General features: G+C 35.2%; 1 long non-coding RNA gene and 2 pseudogenes across 1 annotated transcript in view; 1 reads left to right on the forward strand and 2 right to left on the reverse strand.

Moving 5' to 3' along the window:
• The window catches only part of LOC107514616, a 120,888-nt gene that overhangs the window by 15,577 nt on the left and 83,696 nt on the right, over positions 1–21,615 (forward strand). The window lies entirely within an intron of this gene.
• On the reverse strand, positions 12,607–12,725 carry LOC118609746 (annotated as a pseudogene).
• Positions 16,315–16,430, reverse strand: LOC118609675 (annotated as a pseudogene).

Here is a 21,615-nt window from a genome sequence, read left to right on the forward strand (position 1 = left end):
GGTAATTCAATTTTTAGCGTTTTAAGGAAACTTCATACTGTTTTTGGTAATGATAGTACCAATCTGCAATCCCACCAGCAGTGTAGGCAGTTCCTTTTTGCCATTCTAACAGGTATGAGATGGTATCTCATTGTAGTTTTGATTTGCATTTCCCTAATAGTGAGGTTGACCATCTTTTTATATGTCTTTGGCCATTTGTATGTCTTCTTGGGAGAAGTGTCTGTTTAGGTCATCTGTCCATTTTCTAATTTTTTTTTTATTGAGTTTATGAGTTTTTAATATATATTTTGGATATTAGGCCCTTATCAGAGGTGTTATTTGCAAGTATATTTTACCATTTAGATAGTTTTCTCTTTGCCTTATTGATGATTTCTTTTCTGTGCAGAATATTTTTAGTTTGATATAGTTCCATTCATTTATTTTTGCTTTTACTTCCTTTGCCTTTGAGGTCTAATTCATAAAATCCTCTCTGAAGTCCAGGGTCCTTGAGTTTAGTACCTATGTTTTCTTCCATGCAATTTATTGTTTCAGGTCCTTAATCCATTTTGAGTTAATTCTGGTGTGTGGTGATAGTAACAGTCTATTTTCATTTTTTTGCATAGATACAAACATTTTATTTGTTATAAACATTTTAAATATTTATTGTTGTTGTTATTATTATTATTATTATTAAAGTACTTGAGACAGAAATTCAATCCATATTGAATTCAAAGCAACAATTTAAATTGCTTTGTTTTATTGGTCATCAACAAATGGAACAAATGCAGTATTTTGTTGACAGACAATATTCAGTGGTATATTAGATCTTGAGCTAGAAACAGTGGTGAATATTAAAGTCATAAATAATTCAATCCTTTGTAGCATCAGTGTATGACCTCAAAATAACCCTGTTCAATCTGAAGCCACTGGTAATGGCCCAAAGTTCGGCAAGGCCAAATCATACCCTGCCATATATAGTAACACCCTGTAATATAGACTTTCAACAAAGAAAATACACTTAGCATAATAATGAGGCATTAGCTGAAATGCACACAGAGTTGTTGACCTGAAACAAAAAATCTACAGAAAGAAATTTGTTCTGAAGGATGCTGACAAAGTAATTAAAATAACTAGACAAATAGACCTAGCTTAAAACTTAGCAAGTCATACATCCTGTCTTAGTCACTTAACCTCTAACTTATGTTCCCTGATGCTTACAGACTATTTCTATTCAGTCGAGTAAATTAAGAGCATTGTCATATTTAATTCTTGATCTCCTACCGCAGGCTCCTCTCTCTACCCCAGTATCAAACTTTGCAAGATTTCCAGAATGTGCTAATGTCTTTTCCTCTTTGGTGGCTCTTTACTTGCTACGCTCTTAGCCTTGAATACACTTTTTTCTTTGTGCCTCTGATTTCACTTCTGTGAACCCTCACCTGATTTACCCAGACACAACTGCTGCCTCTCACCTCTATGCTCATGTATCATTTTGTATATCCATTTTCTACAGTTCTCACTGTACCACACTGATATCATTTCTGTATTTATCCATCCATTTCTCCTTAAAGGCAGGAACCATTATTTCATCCTTTTACTACCCAGCACAGTCACAGAGCTTGATGGTCAACAATATGGACTTGGAAGATAGACATTCAGGTTTCAATCCTGGCTCTCCCTCTTATTAGCAGTGTGATACTGGAATAGCTACTTAGCTTCTGACCCTCATTATCTCCTAATGGACTGCCCTAACAAGATTGCTTGGAAGATTAAATGAGATAAAATACAGTTATAGTAACTGTTACACAGCAAGTACTCAATAAACATTGGTTACTGAATGTAATAAATGTTCGCTGTTATCTGATTAACTTGCAATGTCTATTCTATGCTAAATCAAACTAATAGAATGAAGTTAGTGCAGTGATACCACTCATTCTTTCTAGATTAAAAGAACTTCACACTCTTGTGATTGTTATCCAACACATCTCCATTGCATCATGGGCAGTAATAAAAAGAATCTATGGAGATATTATTTGACTCAATACTGTCACCTGTTCTAGGCAATCCTTAAATCACAAAATGATCACCATCACCATAGTAGTGATCCACTTGTAGCAAATTTACTCCCCACAATCTCACTCTACTAATATGGGAATACATTTAAATTCATTCGTTAAAATTTAATATGAAAATGAGTATATTATTTATTACTATTGTAGAAAATATTCTTTTTTATGATATATGAAATATTCGAACCATATCAACTTTTTAATATCTCCAGAAATAGTGACTAATGGTAAAGACGTAAGAACCGTGGAGGAATACTTTTCTATTTTTTTTTTTCTTATATAATACCACTGGGGTTATGCTTAGCCCCATACTAAATAATAAGTCAGTATTCCAAAATATGCACCTGCAGGCTCACATGAAACATTATTGCACAGCAGAGGCCAGAGTCAGGATGTGACCCTGGGATGTTTGGTGTGTGGGAGGGCAGGTGGACTGCGTGTAGATTCTGGCTGTGCTCCCACTGCAGGGTCAGGAGCTTGAATTGAAGCGTTTAGTATCTTTCAGTATCAGACTCACCTCGAAGATGAATTTTATCTGGATAATTGACTAGATATAAGTTTACCTTATTCACGGCCCTTGTCATTAGTAATAATGAGCTGCCCACTGCTTGAAGGTCCAGCCCTGACTACAGGGCAGTGGCTGAATGAAGTGTAAATGCATGTGCAAGAGCAGAACAGTCAGAAGTCCTTCTCAGGGGAACTGGAGAGTGTTTGCAAAACGGAGCAAAAATGAGTCTTGCCTCTCCCATCCGTGCCAACCTCCTTGTCCTATAAGGACTGAAGTTACTTTCTTCCCTGCCACATGAAAATGCAAAGTAACACTGAGATCCGCTCAACTATTTAAAACAGAGTGCAGGAGGTAGGAGCTGAATAATCACACCGTCCAACGTTTCCTTCCATTATCACTGCTCTTCATTCCTTCTTATACTTAAGCTCTTTTCAGAAATGTCAAGCAAACAGCCAGCATGATATTACTTTGAAATGCACACTCTATCTACAGATAGTAGGAGGTTTTGATCCTCATTATATATAAACTGTAAGGCTTTTAAAATGCAAGCTTCCTAGGAAAGCCTAAGCACATTCATTCATTCTCAAATTTAGACCTTTCAGGGGATGATAGCTTGAAAATTGGTTATTCTGACTTTAACAAAGTAAAATGGGATTTCCCAGTAAGTATTAATAAGTAGAATTAAATGTAATAGATAAAAATGTAAATTAGTAATGCCTTAAATTTATACCATTTTTGGTCATTAGACCTCAAACTATTTATTAAGTATATTTTTTGTTCTTGTTGCAGCATTGTATAGGTATTCTTTTAATCTTTGTTTTAGTAATAAAATATATTATATATATATATACACATACATATACATACACATACATACATATACGTGGGAAGTTAGGTAACTATCTTCTGGTAATTTTCATGGCAAATGGGATTAGAGGAGAATTCAGGGATCCTGAGCAATTCAAGTCAATAAATATATTAGCTGTCACAAATTCTCAACAAATAACCCTGGATCAGACCCTTGTTATATATCGAATGACTGAAAAGAGTTTTTTTTTTTTTTTTAAAGACTTATCCTGTTATATCTATAGGTGGCATCAGGTGGTAATAAGTTAGGGCTCACTAGAGTCATCACAAGGATGTGACTCGCCCATAGGGAAACCTGTCTTATTGAAGGAAATATATTCAGGAACATGCAGTCAAAAACTCCTGGAAATAATCTTCTAAGTTCTTCTTTTGCGGCAAAACTTCCACCAAATACTTTCTCTAGTTCCTCTTATCCAATTCTCACTTAAATGTACTCCATTTTGCCCCCATTCCTCTATTAAAACTGCTCTTGAAGAGGTCATCGCAGACCTCCATAGTGCCAAATTCAGTGCTCAGTCTTTCTTCCCCATTCTTTTTGACCTATCAGTATTGACATGTAACACATTGATCTATCAGCCTTGACACTGAGCATAGTTGAGCACCTCTTCCTTCCTGATATACATTCTTCACTCGGTTTCAAGACACTGTACTCTTGATTTTTCTTTTACAAGAAAGATGAAAAAAATCATAGAAATTGACCCATTGGAAAGATTTTTGATTTTTCTCCTACAAGAAAGATGAAAAAAAAATCATAGAAATTGACCCATTGGAAGGATTAAAAACTGTATCTATGCTCAGAGAGGCTCTCTTTGCCAATGCCCTGTAATCCGAAATGCCTGAGGGTCCAGTGATCTGAAAGTTTTCAATACTATAAAAACAAAATTCTCTGCACCAAACTAGAGAAATGCAAATGAAGCAGAAGGTGGGAAACCTATCATGAGATGAAACTGGCACTTAAAAAAGCTTGATGCTCAGGCACCTACCTAGCATCTCTTGTTATGAATTCTCTTCTTGCAAAAAGGGATAAGTATTCTAATTGCAAATGTTCAGTGGGCTTGCAGCTTGGAGGCAAAAAGCTGCCTAGTTATTGTCTCTTCACTTGCAGACCATATGTTCGCTGTGCTGTGAGCCAAAGGACAAGGTAAAGGCCTTGACACTGGGGTCTGAGCAAATAAAAAGAACTGAAGGAGGTTGCTAAGAAGTACAAATCCCCTGCCCAGATTCTGAGTGGAAAGACTCTAATTTAATAAGATGAGATTTGGTGATTAACCCATGGAATTGCAAGCTCAGAGTCAACTAAATTCTTAAATCGCATGGGTAGAGAAATTTCAAATTTCGTAAACAGAAGTTGGGGATTGCTCAGCCCCTAAGTCCTAAGTAATTTTCAACCCTCTCTCTGTGATAGATAAATGGTAAAACTGGCTGTACTGGCTGGAGGACCTCGATTCATGCCATTTGCTGATTTCTGTGGTATAACTACTCCCACCGTGGCCATTTCAAGCTGCAGTGTATGTCACTGAATACGGAGTTGGGAAGAGATATACATAATCAGCTCTTACCCCCCTGCCTTGTTTGTACCAACAGAAAGTGTGCCGCTAAAGAGTTCATCATCTGTAGAAGATACTGGATTAGGGAGGGCCTTCCAAAGAGAGGACCAGAGTCTGCCAGATTGTCTGACCAAGGATTTTCTTTTATTTCCCAAGCAAAAAGTCCATAATTTTCTTTATCTGCAGGATATTATACATACTATTGAATCAGTGACCATTCTCAGTTGTTTCATAGAAAATAACATTCTATCCTCTTTTTCTCATTCTAGCCTCTTCTTCATGTGAATTTTAACTAGCCTATTTCAATCTACAGTTGCATTCTGAGTATATTGGAAATGATTAGGTTTTGCATTTATCCATAGATTTTCAGACCAGGAGCCTTCTATCTAGACCTATTTGTCTTACATGTCTTAAATTAAGAGTCAGATGCAGTAACTGGACCAAACTCTGAGTTGTTGCCCTTGCAAGGGCGGGAGTACACGTGGAAGTTTGTGTCATTATGTGCCCAGCTAAGGCATGTTTGGAAGTTTATTTATGTGAAAAAAGATGTGTATTAATGTTGAGTTACCAAAGGGGAGGATCCACTGATTTTTCCTAACAGCCATTCTCCCTCTTTCACTTACAGTATTGTATTTGGATTTCTTTTGGGTCCCCATTCCTCTCCCACAGTCACCCATGCTCTGAGGTACACTTTTATCTTTTGTTCCAGGAAAAAGTATGTGAACTGGGCCCAGCCAGTCAGATCAGCCCCGCTCTCCTCCAGAGAGTAATTTAACCTAGGCTGGGCACGCGACCCTAGTTGGTCTAGGAAGAATGAAATCTAGGATTTTTGCTGAAATTACTGACGAGATATTTTCTCTTTTCTGTGGGACTTGACTGCTAGAATGTATAAGCCTGGAGATCCAGAAGCCACCATTTGGGCCGTTAAAATGTTGCCCCACAATGGATGGCATGGTTGGAAGTAAACTGACTTATCTTAGCCCATGGATCAGGCCAAGTATAAAGAAATTGGGTTACCTGAGCCAATAAATTCTTTCGCCAGTTTTAGATTGGATTTTCTACCTCCTGAAACCATTTCAAGTACTTCTCTTAGCTTATTTCTAACTAAAGAGAAAAAAAAATTACACTAAATTATGGAAGTTTTATCTCTTAACACTTAGGCTTCCTCAGATTCCATTAGCCAGAAATTACTTCTTTAATTAAATGAAATGTTACCATTAAAAACCAAATCAAATCACATTTAGAAAAGATAGAATACCATATTACTTTATTCCCTATCTGATTCCTTTTCAATTACTATAGAAAATTAATGCATAAAACAAACAATTGCATATTTTATGTTAGCTAAGTTAAGTAGAACATTTGAGATTTCCATAATACCTGGTTCCTGTGACATTGCCCCAGCCTTGGCATCTATGATCAAAAATTCTGCTGCCATCAAGATCTCGTCTCTGCTGTGTCCCATTCAATTTTATTGACCCTCAGACCTGTCACATTTCTTGTCTGTACAGAAATCAAGATGATAAATAGCTCATATAATTAAATAATTTATATTATCATGATAGGAGAAGGACATTCTCTAGTTAAATATCCCTTTTGCCACAGCATATAGAAATATTTTGGAACAAGCTGACTTTTGGTGTCCTTCAAATCAAAATTTTACTAGAAACTCCCACTTTGCCAACTTATTGCAGCAATCCTAATGATTTATTTTTAAAGCATAAGTTAAAGTAAATATGTTTTTTAAAAAGCGTGATATTTTGATCATGACAAAGCTTTCCTTCCATAAGAAATGTTAAATATATCTGATAAAAGCAATTTGTAATTCACACATAAATATATGTTTCTTATATTTAATGACCTATAACATAAAGTAATACATTTAATCTTTTATTGAACATATTTCTCTTTATTAAACATTTTCATTTCTCTTTATTAAACAATGTGTTTAGTTCATCTTCTCATGTTTATATTCATGAGGAATGCTTTGTTCCCCTTACTAGATGAGGGTCAGATAAATTCCTAGGTTGTTACTTGAACTCTTAGAACTCAGTTGGTGGTCTCAGAATGGCTATAGTTCGAACAGAGGAAATTAGTCACCAATCTTAAGAGAAATATGTAGGCAATGAATGGAATACAGAAATCCAGGGAACATTAGTCCTTAATTGGTGCTGGAGATAGATCAGAGCTCATTCAGAGGTCAGAGGGCACTTCTCAGAGAATAGATAAAATTAAGTAAAATGCTACATCTAGTCCTTCTCCATGAGATGGAAGTGAATTAATCATGTCCCTTTGGTAAAATTTACAGAAGGAGGATATTTTAATTACAATCAGTTAAAACCATGGTCTCTTTCTACTCTGCACTAGAATTCAACTCTACAGTCATTTAGGGGATTTGCCTAAGGGAACTGAGTTGGGAGTACATTTAGTGTGGGTTTGGCGACATATTTTATGTAGTTTATAGGCACTTCTTCAGATAGTGGTTATTGCTAGCTGTCACATTGGAGGAATGACCGGGAGGAATCCTCCTTCACCACACGACGTACCCACCCAACATCATGATACGAGGACATCAGCAACAACCTGGTGAATGACCGCTGTCGGATTAGACACTGCCCAAGGGATCTTGAAATTTCTTGAACTCCAATAGCTCGAAGAGAGAAACTTGATAGAGGTTTTCCCAAATTTAGTGTCAGTACTAAAATTATACACGGACTTTATCGGCAAGGAATTTTGAAGCTAAAACTTTTCTAAACCTTCAATAAGAATAAACAAGTTTAAATTAACTCTGCCAGAGAAAGCCTGCATTATCTTCTATTCTCTGGATAAAAATTATATTCTGAAATTATTGTCATGTGAAGAGAAAATTAATGAGTATATAGCTAACTAAAAATTGTAAGGAAAAAGTGCCGCAGAGATGTATCAGGAAGTTCAATTAAAATAATTTCGTTAATGTTCTGGATTTTGTCATCTTAGTGATATTTTAGGCTTTCGAGATTTATAATTCGTTGTGATTTTTACTATCTTTCTAAATACTCACTTTCTTACCAAACTTTATATTCACAATTTTGTGTTCTTTTATCTTTAAAAAAAGCCCTTCTCCTCAAATTGTATAAGCTTCAGGACACTCAAACCCAGATCCACACGTCTTCAAAATAACTATCAATACAATTCTATCTATTTGAATGCAAAGTAAACAAAATTCTATTATCTAGGGGTTTCCAAATATCTAGATCATTTGCTGAATTTTTAAAAATCTCTCATCATTCCAGGAGCAAACACATTAGAATCTGAGCATTCAATCCTACAAAAAATTAAAGTTTAAAATTATTCTCGTTATCATGGAAAATCATGTTCTGACTCTTTGCCTCCTTATCTTATGGTTCTTTTCATCTAAACACACAAGTTCTTCTTTTACATTTTTATTCCATATCTTGTGGGTAAACATAAAACAGTCACTCACCAGCTCCTGAACATTCCTCATTTGAAATTATTTTAGAGTAGTTATTCATGGGGCTTGCAAGTTGAAATGAAAAAGCACTGAAAATCAATTTCATTATAAGCTTTGAAGTAAAGGGATGTTGCATCAAAAAACTTGACTGGTTGGTAGGTGGTATTTACTTATTTTATTTTGAAATGCTATAGCACAGCAGCTTTTAAACCATTGAAAAACCCAGCTGGTGATTTTCTGAAATACATTCCCTGTACACAATCAGGGAAGTCTCAGCTTGACTGGGTATTTGCACAGAATTCGCTGAAAAGAATACATCTGTATTATTTCATGGCAGTGACTTCGTTTATAACATTAGGCACTTCCTTTCTCATAGTGGATGCTTCAGTTAACGATCCTGTTCCGTAGCAGGTTGGATATTCTCCCCGGTGGGTATCCAAAGAGTGAGACTAACAAACAGTTCTCAAAACCCTGGGGACAGTTCAAAAATCAAAGTTTGCAGTGTTTAATGGGCCAAAAGTCTAAAGTTTTAAAGCCATGCATACACAAGCAATGTGAAGCGGAGAGCAGCAATTGACACTCGGCAATTTTAATAGCCCGAAGTATTTCCGATTTCTATAGCAAACCAGCGCCCTGCCCTAACCCCATTCACTCTAACGAATGAAAAGAGTGAAGGGCAAAACGGAGCCCCAAGTATATACCATGTAGGTCTTGATATCAGAAAAGGACAATTTAGTGAAAATTATAAATATACAGTTAATAGAATTCCCACAAGACTGTCATCGTCCCTTCCTATGCCACTGGGCTGGCTTCTTCCCTTTCTTCCCTTCACTCTGACTAGTATGTCGAGGTAGAGCCTGAGGGTATTTCCTATAAGGGAACCCCGCCCCTCCCCAATTTAAACAGTGTAGTCTTTGGGGTACTGGGATATCCGAGAGCAAACAAAGGGCTTGTTACCAGCAGAACCCTTACTGAGGATGCCTTAGCTTTGCAAAGTCTAGTGGATGGCAGGGAGGGGTCAGGAAGAGAAGACACACAGCTCCTCTCCAGTCCCCAAAGACAGAATTCTCTTTTTATCTGCTAGACTTCATAGGTGAAATCTCAGGGGGCTACGGTCAGTGGTTTAACCAAAGAAGACCAAGGAGCAGACCTTCACCTGCCTTTGGTATCTCCTGAAGGCATTTTTATGGATCTCATGCCCAACCAAGCCGGTGGCCAGCTAGGGGCTTGCATATCACAGTGCCTGTGGGCATTGGGCAGGTAGCACTGCCTGAGGAGAATAACAGCCTGGGTGCCGTGGTAAGTGATCAGTGGCTCACGCTCAAGGTCAGGGTGACGGGAGTAAGTGGTGGGGCTGTGGGAGACTGGAGTGCCTACCCTGTCCACAGCGAGCCGCTGCCCCCCAGCTCTGGCTGAGTGCTGCCAGGCACCTGAATTTTTCAAGGAAAATTGGAAATCTGAATTTTTATGTGACGTCACCTCATTTTTTTAAGTTTCGTTAATTAATCGAAACTTTTAAAAAACATTATGCTGCCTGATACTGTGCAGGTCAAGGAAAAACTAACTGCAAACTGAATGTGGCTCATGGGTCACATTGTAGTCTCTGCCAGGTGTGTACCATAGATCACATGATCCTGATGTCCCTGTGACTGTGCGGCAATAAGTTGTTTGAAGAATCAAGAGATCTGTGGTCCCTATCAATTTATATCAGATGGTGGAACTAACTCTACCTGCTTAATAAACAGATGCTAAAAACAAAATGGAGAGATTAGAATTCAAAGTCATATAAGTATTATATTGCATTGAACTGGAATTGAAGATGATATTTTTGCTTTCATTTCCATCTCAAAAGCTGGGCAAAAAGAGAAAAACCAATAGGATATAGGTCAAGCTGAAAACTGTAGAGAACTCAGAAAGGTTGGAGTGCTATAAAACACTTAGGTTAATAAGACCTCATGTGGCTGAGATTTTGAGGATACATTTTTATGTAGGATAAATTATTCAATACCCTGATTTTTAGACTAGGTGATGTTGGCATGCTGAAAAAAAATAAATTACATTAGATTTGGAAGTAAGAATAGGAAGTTCTATCTATAGAAAACTCCAAGTGTACCATTATTATATGAGCTGTTACAATATGACTTAACTCAGGGGAAAACCTAAAAAAACTATAGCACATTTGCTTCATTTTAGAAATATAATAGAATAAGTGCATTTATAAGGAGAAAAATCATGGATTAATTTAAAGGAACTAAGCCACAGGCTCTCTGCAGTAATTTAAAAATAACTCACTGGAAGCTCAAAAAAATGCATGGCATGAATTAAAAAAAAAACAGATTTTTGGAAGAAAAATATTCTTCATGGTTGATTGCAATGTCCAGAGTAATGCAATGTCAAAGACTCTGTCATAGAAAGGGATAGAACATTTCTTTAAAAATGTAGAGATTACTCAAGAGGAACATGAGATGAAAATAAAATTATGTGAGGAAGAACTTTACCGGGCTAACCTTGAGTTAATATCTCAATGATATATTGAAACACACACACACACACACACACACACACACACACACACCACTAAAATAGGAAATCAGAATGAATCGATGGGTTGGTCAATGTTAATATGTTAATATCCTTGTTGTGATATTGTACTATTGTTTTGCAAGACGTTAGCATTGAGAAACTGAATAAAGGGTACATGGGATCTCTATATTATTATTTCTTACAACCATATGTGAATCTATAACTATATCAAAACAAAATTTTAAATTTTAAAACAAATTTTACATAAAAATGTAAAATAGCAATAAGTTTTTAAAATACTGAAAGATAGGAATCTTGCTAGGTAGGCACGGAATAATCCCTGTATAAAACATGTACAGAGGAAAATAAACAATAAATGAGTTGTTTGCATCAGTCAGAGAACAACACGACGGAACTCCTCATTCCATATTGTCCTTTGAGAGAGAAAGGTAGCTGGTACGCCATCAGATATTGGCAACTTCATGTACTAGCCTCAAGTCAGTAGTAGTTGTGGTCCTTTACAATCTGTAACTTGCTGCTGTTAGCCACAGTGAGCCTGAGCTGGCATCCTACCTTATTATCTGTGTATACCTATTGCACACCTATTGCCTGTGAAAGTAACTGGCACATAGTAGGCATTCAGCAAATGCTTATTTTTCTATTTTTTTTTTTTAAAGGAAGGAAGGAAGGGAAAGGAAGGAAAGGAAGGGGAAGGGAAGGAAAGGGAAGGGGAGGGAGGAGAGAGAGGGGAGGGAAAGGGAGGCAAGGGAAGGGCAGGGGAGGGGAGGGAAGGGAAAGGAAGAGAAGGGAAGGGAAAGAAGAAAGGAAAAAAGGAAGGAGTGAAACCCCAGGGTAAGCACTGTCCTCAGGAGGCAATATAACTCGGTAATTAAGTGAATAGGCACCAGATTTATTTTTCCTGGATTTAACTTCTGACTCTGTCTCTAGCTAGCTGGGCAGGTTTTTCAAACTCACCCCTGAAATGAAGATGATGACAATAACCCCACCTACTTCACAGGGTTTTGGGAAGCTCAAAAAAATTAATTCAACAGGAGTACATTAGCACAGAGCCTACTACATAATCAACACTCAATGAACATTAGTTGTTAGTTTCTCAAAGTTGCTAATTCCGAGAATTATAGGCCAGTTATCTTTCTTCCATATTGGGAAAATTAGTTAAAAGTAGAATAATAGTAATCACTAGCAACTAAGATAAATAGAGCAAATGCAAGAAGATAATCCTTTCACATCTACTAGAGTTATTCATAAATCATTTATTAAATACTTAGTAAATGGAGGACTTAACTCTAATAATAACCCTGAGAGGTAAGTACTATTATATGTGAAGAGAGTGAAACAAAAGAGGTCAACTAGTCAACTAACAAAGTCAAACAGTTTGAAATTAGAAAAGCAAAACTTTAATCTGAGCGCCTGTCTCAAGAGGCCATGCGTCGACATCCACATGAGAGCTGCTCCTTTGGGGGTTAAAGAAAATCAAAATGTGATCGACTACCAAAATACTGAAGGCCATAGTGTAGATTGTCAGGCAGTACATACTTTATTAGAGAGTAAACACCAAAAATTATAAAAAGATGATCCCAAGTATTCATAGAAATTATTTCTAATGGCTATCTCACTACTACAGAGATAGTTGTTTTTTTTAAATGCCTACAGCACCTGGTCTTCCTTGATGGTCTCCCATCTAAGTACTAACCAGGCCAGACCCTGCTTAGCTTCTGAGATCAGACACAATCAGGCATGTTCAGGGTGTCGTGGCCATAGACTTTAGAGACAGTTTTATAAATAAAACTTATGCATGAATTAACTTCCAATATTTGAGAGAGAAGCAAATAAAATAATCAAGTAATTTCTGGGAGAAGAAACTGAAAACTAAAATCTTAGTTGCCTCTGAAAGGACCTGAGTGAGTGGGATACAGAGAGGGTTAGAGACTTTATTTTTCACTATATACCCTTTAGACTTTCCTGATGTTTTTAACCATTTATGTATTTACAGAAAGAAATGACTAAAATTAAATAAATAAAATGACCAGGGCTTGAAGGGTACATTTGGGGATCAGTTTGATACTATAGAAAGCTAAATTCTTAAACAAATTATCTTTATGTACGTTTCTGGATTAGAAAGACTTGGCTTCAAACTACTAAGAAATTTATGGATTTTCCTAAACTTGAATTTTGGTAATTATTATATTAACTCTAGAGTTCACATAATTTTATTGCTAAATACCTTCATTTTTATTTCTATTCAACTTCGGTCTTCTGGTCTTGAAGTTTAATTAACATTTTAGAATCTGTTCTCAATTTTGTATATTTCTTTGCTTATCTGGCATACTAGTAATACACTTTGTGGTAGGCTAAATAAAGACCTCCCCCCAAATGTTCACACCTTAGCCCCAGAACATAGAGTAGCAAGCCTGTCACAGGTGCAAAGGATGAGGGAGAGTGTGGGGGCAGAGCGTGGAGAGGGGCTGGAGCGTGCGCAGTCTGGGGCAGCTGTGGGTGCGCAGAAAGCCTGCTCCTTCCTGTATCTCTAAGGGCTGAGCCGGCATTTTCCCAAACTAGAATAGCCATGCCCAGTTCAACATGATTCCTGGCACATGGTAAGCTTCATTATTATATTTATTAACATTAGTATTACTATCTTTATATTTATCTATTTAATATCTAGTAGAGTAATGCCCCATTACCATTTTTTTCCCTAAACTTTTTTATTTCTTGATTTAGCTTTTTAACTTCAAGTGGAGTTTTGGTCAAAATTGTATTGTGTGTATAGATTAAACTATAGAATTGCCACATTTATAACATACAGTCTTCCCATTCAGAAGGCGAATATAGCACTTGTTTTTCAAATATTTTTAAAAGAGCTGTGCTTTCTTTTTTTCCATTCTTATTAAGCTTATTCCTAGGTCAAATATATATATATATATATATATATATATATATATATATATATATATATAATTAATTGCTTTTATATATATTAATTGCTTTTTGGATGGGCTCTCTTTTCTCATTATGTTATCTGATTGGTTAGTTGTACTTAGAATTCTATCATTATTTAAAGATTTTTCTCTGCATATGTGGTGATAGTCCTCTGTACTAATAATATATACTTCTCTTTTTCTCTCCTTTTTTAATGGGTCAAGCTTGTACAATATTTATCTTACCGGCCTTTTAAAGATTTTACATGTCAATTTTATTTTATTTTTTTATTATAGCTTCTTTTAATTTAATTTATTTTTCCTTATAAATTTATTAACTTATTAAAAATTATCAGGGCGACATTAATAAAATCAAATAAGTTTCAAGTGTACAATTCAACAGTATGTCATATATATATTGCGGTGTCTGTTTACCACCCGGAGTTAGATTTCTGTCACCAAATATTTGACCCCTTTTCCCCCTATCTACTTCCTCTCTAACCCCTTTCTCCTTAGTAACCAATAATCCATTGTCTGTGTCCACGAGTCTCTGTTTGTCATATTCGTTGCCTTTAGTTTTATATCCCATATATGAGTGAAATCATATGGTTTTCAACTTTTTCTGTCTGACTTATTTCACTTAGCATGATTATCTCAAGATCCATCCATGTTGTTGCAAACTGCAGTATTTCATATTTTCTTATGGCTGACTAATATTCCATTGTATATAAATTTATTATTTCTTCCTGCTTATATTTTTAGCTTATATATTTTTAAACTTTTTAGTTGCATACATTATTTATTTAAAATACAGCTCTGGTATAACCCACAGAGTGTTTTTTCTTGGGTATTCTCAGTGCTAATTTCCATTAAATTCCAGGCTGTGATCCCTTCTAGAGTTTGGGGTTCATTTCAAAGGTTACATGGTTGTTGGTAGAATTCACTTTCTTATAATTATAGGACTGAGGACCCTCTTTCTTACTGTCAGCCGAGGGTCACTCTCAACTCTGAGAGGTGCCTGTATTTATTTGCTATGTCGCCTCCTTAGAGGTCTTCTCATTACAGGGAGGTTTACTCCTTCAAGGCAGAATACTCTCTGATATCTAAACCCGCTATTAAAGAGCTCACCTGATTAGGTTAGGCCCACCCAGGGTCATTTCGTTTTCAATTAAAGTCAGCTGGTTAGAAATTTTAATCACATATGCAAAATCTAAACTAGTATAATCTAATTACAGCAGTGATATCATCATACTCCCAGGTTTTGTCCACAATCATGTGGTGGGGATTTTATAGGGAATGTACACCGTGGTAGCAGGAATCTTTAATATCTGGTATGGTTAGTTCTACCTAACCTTTTTTTTTTTTTTTTTTTAAGATTTTTTTTTTTGTTGTTCTATAATTTTTCCATGTAAAATTTGGAAACAACTTGTCTGTATAAAAGTAAATCTGTTGTAGTTTATTGAGACCACATTAAATTAACAAATTAACAGAGGAAACTGATTTGAATCCTGGGCAAGCATAGAATATGTCTTTCTATTAATTCAAGTGTTCTATGTGTGACTTTATTTGTGTTTGAATACTTTTTTCACATAGGCATTGCAAATTAGTGAAAAAAATAGGTTTGGAACTCTAATTTTTTTGAAATAGTTCCAATAACATTGGACTTATCTTTAAAAAAAAAATAGTTTTACGAAATTTCTGTAAAATTGCCTGGGCCTGGTAATGTTTTTAGAAGATCACACTTTGACAACTGCTATTTCTTCTTGGAAATTGGTCTCTGTACATATTCTATCTTTTTTTATGGTAATTTATTCACTTCATCTAGGTTTTTCACTTTATTTGCATAGGGTTGAGCAGAGTAATCTCAGAATTCTTCGCATGTTCTCCTTTCCAGGGTTACTTTTCTACTGTCATTTAATAATCAATGTAGTTAAATTGTCTCTGTTTTTTTTTTTTTTAAGTTAACTAGTTTATGTATCCTATTTTTTTTTCCCCTCAAAGATTCAGGTTTTGGATTTATTTGTCTAGTTTTAAAATTTATTAATTCTGCTTTTATATTTATTATTACTTCTATTTTCTTTTTATTTTGTTTTTCCTTTTTAACCTTTTAAACTGATGGCTTAATTCATTTATTTTTATTTCCTCTTTTTGAAGTAATATAAATATTTAAGGCTGTGACCTTTTTTTGACCACTGTTATATAGTGTTTTCATTTTCATGATATCTTAAAAACTCTACAATTTCAGTTTATGGCTCTTCTTTGACCCGTGATCCATGTTGTTTAAGAATTTTTAAATTATCAAATGATGATTTTTATTTTATTTTTATGATTCGTTTCTAGTTTTATTTTATTGTAAACAAATATATTGGTTGAAGATTACTCTATGGTCTAATTATAATCAATTTTTGCGACTGCTCCATGGGTATTTTTTTTTAAACTACAGCACCTGGTCTTCCTAGGTGGTCTTCCATCCAAGTACTAACCAGGCCCAACCCTGCTTAGCTTCCAAGATCAGACATTGGATTTGTTCAGGGTGGCATGGCCATAGACCTCCATGGGTATTCGAAAACACAGTATATTTTATGTTTTCAGGAACACAGTTCAACATGCATGAATTGAGTTTTAAAATAATGTTGTTTAGGTTTTTCGAGACCTTAGTCTCCTATGTTCGTGTATTTTTGTTCATTTCTCCTAGTAATTCCTATCATCTGTGCTTTATGAATGTTGCTGATATTTTGGTTGATGCACAGATTTTCATAACTTTCATGTTTTCCCTGTCAAATGTCCCTTTTGACATTTTAAAGGACATTTGTTAAGTAATGCCTTTTATCCTGAATTCCAATTTATCTGATATTGACCTCTCAAGACCTACTTTAATTTCAACTTTTCAAAAAGTTTTAGATGTGTCTTCTGCATACAGAACAAAATTAAGTATTGCTTTGGTCTCTAATCTGAAAATATTCTTTCTTTTAATAGGTGTTAAACTCATTTACATTTATTGATAAGATGGTATTTTTGCCCCTGGTTTCGTTATGTTGTTTTGTTATGTTATCTGATCACAGTTGTTTTTAAAAGTCTTTTCAATATAATTGGTTTGCTTTTATGTGTATGTAATTTTTGTTATTTAAGAAGGCCTATATTTTTATTTATTTATGTACCTTTATTTCTTTAGACACTGTTAGCTCCCTATAGGGATCAATGAAAATATTAGAATAGTCTCTCCTTATTTCCTTTTGTCATTCTGTCTCCCATTATGAGTAAATAAAATTATATTTTTTTAGTGTTTGTTAAATTTTCTTTTACTTCCAGTATTTGACTCTTGACTTTAAATAATATTCTTGAATTCTAAATATTGTAGATAGCCCAATCTCCTTCCTTCTTTCTCCCTTTGACTCTTATAAATTAGTTAGCTACTTCATTTTATAATTGTGAAGACATACAAGTTTTATTTCTCTCATCCTATCTCCTCACTTTTTCAGTTTTAGTTCTATAATTAAAAATACTTAAGTCTCACTACAAATTGTTTTGCTATTGTTTCTCTAGTTATTCTTGCTTGAAGTTTATCCTCCAATAATTCCTTGATGGGAGTTCATGGACATTCTTATTCCTTGAATTCTTAGGTGCTCAAAATGTTTTCCAAGACTTTGAAAAACAATTTTGATGGATGTAAAATTGTTACTTTAATAACTTTTACTTGGATATGCCTTGGAATTGACCATTTTAGGTCAATGTTTCATGAACATGTATACTCTTTTAATAACCTTAGAAAATTTTTGTGTTATTTTCCACTAACCTGGTCTTCTTTAAGAATTCCAATTATGCATACATTGGCTCTTCTTTGCCTGATTTCTCTGTTGTTTTTAATGATTTTTAATACCTTAAATTAAAAAAAAAACATTTCCAATTTCTATTTCCTCTATCATTTATAGCCTCATGAATTTTCCATAGTATCTATTTTCCTTTGTTCTCTTACAGTTCATTTTTATTTCTATAATGGCTTTGTCTTTTTTTTCTCCTACTTTTTTTTTAGTTCTGCCACCTCATATTTAATTTATTTCTGTTACTTCAAAATACTTGTATACATTGCTTCTTTGTAGTTTCTTGTCACGTGAATAATTGTTTTTTCTATCATTTTAAAAACATTAATTATGAAGCACTTAGTACCAGATATTAACTATTCCTTGGCATCAATTTTTGGAGAGTGTTCAGTTCTTGATTGATGCTGCTACTCACTTTTATCTTTATGTAGTATTTGTCAATGCTGTGGCAGTTTCTTGTTCTGATCAGTGATTTTTAATGAGTGAGGTTTTTCTGTACTGGCTATTTGCAGTTATTTCTTTTAATAGCATTGCTATTAAAATCAGTGCAATATGTTGTCAAGGATAACATGTTTATTTAACACTGTGCAATTAATAAAACACTTTGGACACATGCTCTCATTTTTATTTTCATCCTATCAATACTCTGAACTGAATAGGGTAATTATTATACTCAGTTTTGAGATAAAGAGATTTGGGATCAAACAGATTATAAAACTTTTCTGAGTAGTAGTAGGTGATTAGAGCCTGGTTTTCAAGTCTAGACTTGACTACCAAATATATCAAATCGAATCCCTTTCTCTGCATAGGTATTTTTCCTTTAGGTGCTTCTAGTCCGTCTCAAATTTGGCAATGAAATCTAAGTTTTGTTAGTGTTGTGAAATGACTAGGGAAAAGAATATATTTATTGTTCATTTCCTTCTTATATGAACTTTAGGCAGAATTCAAGATGATCTTAAGAAAATATAGCATCTGTTCCCTGTTCGATGGGTAATTAGCCAGTTATTTAACTTCAAAGGCCTCAGTTTCTTTACCTTTATAGTGCCTAGGCTTAAACCCAAATATCTAAAATTAATATTTAAAGAGACGAGCTGTCAGTGTCTACTGATCTGAAACAAAACCGTGACATCTTGAATCAAACACAAAATTGAATCACAAGATGACACTTTCACAGCCCTGCCTTTCTGCAGGAGATGTAAATACAGAATTTCCCTGCGAGAGGATACAGCATGGGAAAGACAACAAGACATTCCACAGACTACTGAGGTGTCATCATCAGCTCGATTCTCTGTGCCCAGCAGTTCAGTTTTACCCAGCATCTCAAGGTAACTCAAACTGAAATTAATGTCTGAGATAACGCCATGGGACAAAGATTTGAAGAGGCTCTTCTTCCTCCCTTTTTTCTCTATTTTGTTCCCATCTCAGTGTCTCTCCCCTCATTTCCTTTCTTCGATGTAACATTGACTACCATTGTGTTTTGTTGACTCAACGCAGTCCGTGCCTCCCACATGCCAAAACAGTGTTAAGTCCTGAAATTAGTGCTTGAGAAATAACTCTTATTGAAAGTTATAAAATTTTGATCTATTGTGATGGGAAAAAGCTATGGAAATTTAATCAATAAAGTAGGGAGGCTGTCACACTATAGCTTATTATTATCTCCAATCTGGAAATGTAACAACAAACATACTTTTTGGTTTGCAGTTTTTATTTATTACAAATCATTTTCTCCTTCAGCCAGATTTGTGGCTTATAAAAATAACCAAATATTTGCTTACAAATTGTTATAATGAATATCTGTAGCCTACTGCAATAAGATTCATGGACATGATAACCTTGAAAGCATTTGTTTGCATTTGGAGTGCAGGGGAATAATTTAAATTTAAAATTTTTGCATAAATTATTTATATGTTGTGTCCAAGATGCAGTGCAATTACGACAACATTTTTTAGAAGTAAGGCAGAAGTTTAAAATTTATAAATACCGCTTTGCATTTTGGCGGCACTAGATATAGTTTTCTAGAAAGCTATATTTTTTGTTGTTTGAATAGCAGTTAGCTGTTTTCACGCTCTCTAACAGATGGAACCAAAGCATTGTGAACATTTTTATTAAAACAGCAAATGAAGCTATGAAAGGAGTGTCACATTGCCAAGTATTCATCTTGCAAATTAAATTCTACAACTTAGCAGGTGGTTTAAGTTCCCTTTAGAAATTTAAAATCAGCTTATTTCATTTCTCTGTGGTTTAACAGAGACACAGGTTCACTGCTGCATTCACTTACACAGAATCTGTTTGCATGTTTCTTAGAATTGACAGTTGGGAAAATATTTGCCAACTCTCACTCAAAATGGCTCATGATTGCCACATTCAGATGGCTGCCTTCAATTTCCTTCACTATTAAAGTCTCCTATTTTTTCCTGGAACCTATTTGCAAGGCCCTAATGGATCCAAAATATTTAAGCTCACATTTGATATGTTTTTTGATCATTTTCATATACATTATCACTTCGTGTACTGGCACTATACTACCCAATATAGAAAACTCTAATATTAGATGATAATTGCTATAGACTGAAAGTCTGTGTTTCCTCAAAATTCATATGTTGAATCCCAGTGCCCAGTATGGTGGAATTTGGAGGTGGGCCTTTGGGGGGTGATTCTGTCATGAATGGGATTAGTGCCCTTATTAAAGGGACTCCAGAGAGCGTTTTCTCCACTTCTGTCACATGAGGATACGTTGAGAATCCTTCAACGTGTCCTCATGTGACAGAAGTGGGGAACCACGGAGGTCCCCACCAGACACTGAATCTTGCGGCACTTTGATATTGGACTTTCCAGCCTTTAGAACTGTGAGAAATAAATTCCTGTTGTTTATAAGCCACCTAATTTATGGCATTCTGTTATAGTAGCCTGAACTGCTTCTAGTTTAGAGAGTGACAGCAAAGTCACCGGCACTTCCATGCCTCTATAGGACTGTACTGATAAACCATTGCAAATCAGATGCATTAAAGAGCTACCTTTAGAGGTCATTTCAGAGGTGATGAAGTAGAACCATCATTAATCCTTCTAATGTCACTGCCGTAAGATTAATTTCACGAAAACATCATTTTTTTCTCCATAAAAGTTTTCAGTGTTTTTCCCACTACCTACTAAAACTTAAGCTCATCATTCATTCATATACTTCAATTTTGCCCCCAAACTCTTTTGACAACTACTCCTCAACATATCATCTTGTTCCAGGTAAACTGGTCTATTTATTTTTTGTCTCCCAAGCAAGTTGGTGCCACTTTGCCTACCCCTCTGTATACCGGTACCACTGTACCTTTCTTCTCTTTTATTGTCTAAATCCTTTTCCCTACAGGAAAAACTTAAATCACAACACAGTAAAACCCAACTAACTATCCTAAACAACACGTCTCCTTTAAGCCTATCTAGCACCACTATTGTATGGTAGCTTGCATTATTTTGTATTTTTCGTGTGTTCATTCTGTTTTCCAATTAGAATATAATATAAGATCCTGAGGATAGAGATGCCATTTTACACATTAAATTCCCAGCACCCCAGTACCCAGGATATAGCAATTAAAATGTGTTGATGTTGGTAACATAACAAAGATTTCTCTAGGCTCTATTAAGAAATATACAACACAATTAGGGCTAGCTCATAGCCCTTGAGTTGTTATTATAGCTGAAATTTTGCTTGCCCAACATGGTTTCTCATTTCCCTTCCTCTGGCTTTTATAGGAACGCCACCCGCATTCCATGCAAGTTGTCAATTTCAGTGCTCAATTTGTTAGAACAGGCTACTAAACAACCTCAGGGTATTAATAAGTTCAAACAAAACCTGAATTTTCACTCATACTACATGCTTTGGTCTAGAGCTCTTCTCTACATTATCCTTACTCTAGAACCTGGGCTGA

This window comes from Rousettus aegyptiacus, unplaced genomic scaffold, assembly GCF_014176215.1.
Source record: "Rousettus aegyptiacus isolate mRouAeg1 unplaced genomic scaffold, mRouAeg1.p scaffold_m13_p_11, whole genome shotgun sequence".
In the NCBI taxonomy this organism is placed as follows: domain Eukaryota; kingdom Metazoa; phylum Chordata; class Mammalia; order Chiroptera; family Pteropodidae; genus Rousettus; species Rousettus aegyptiacus.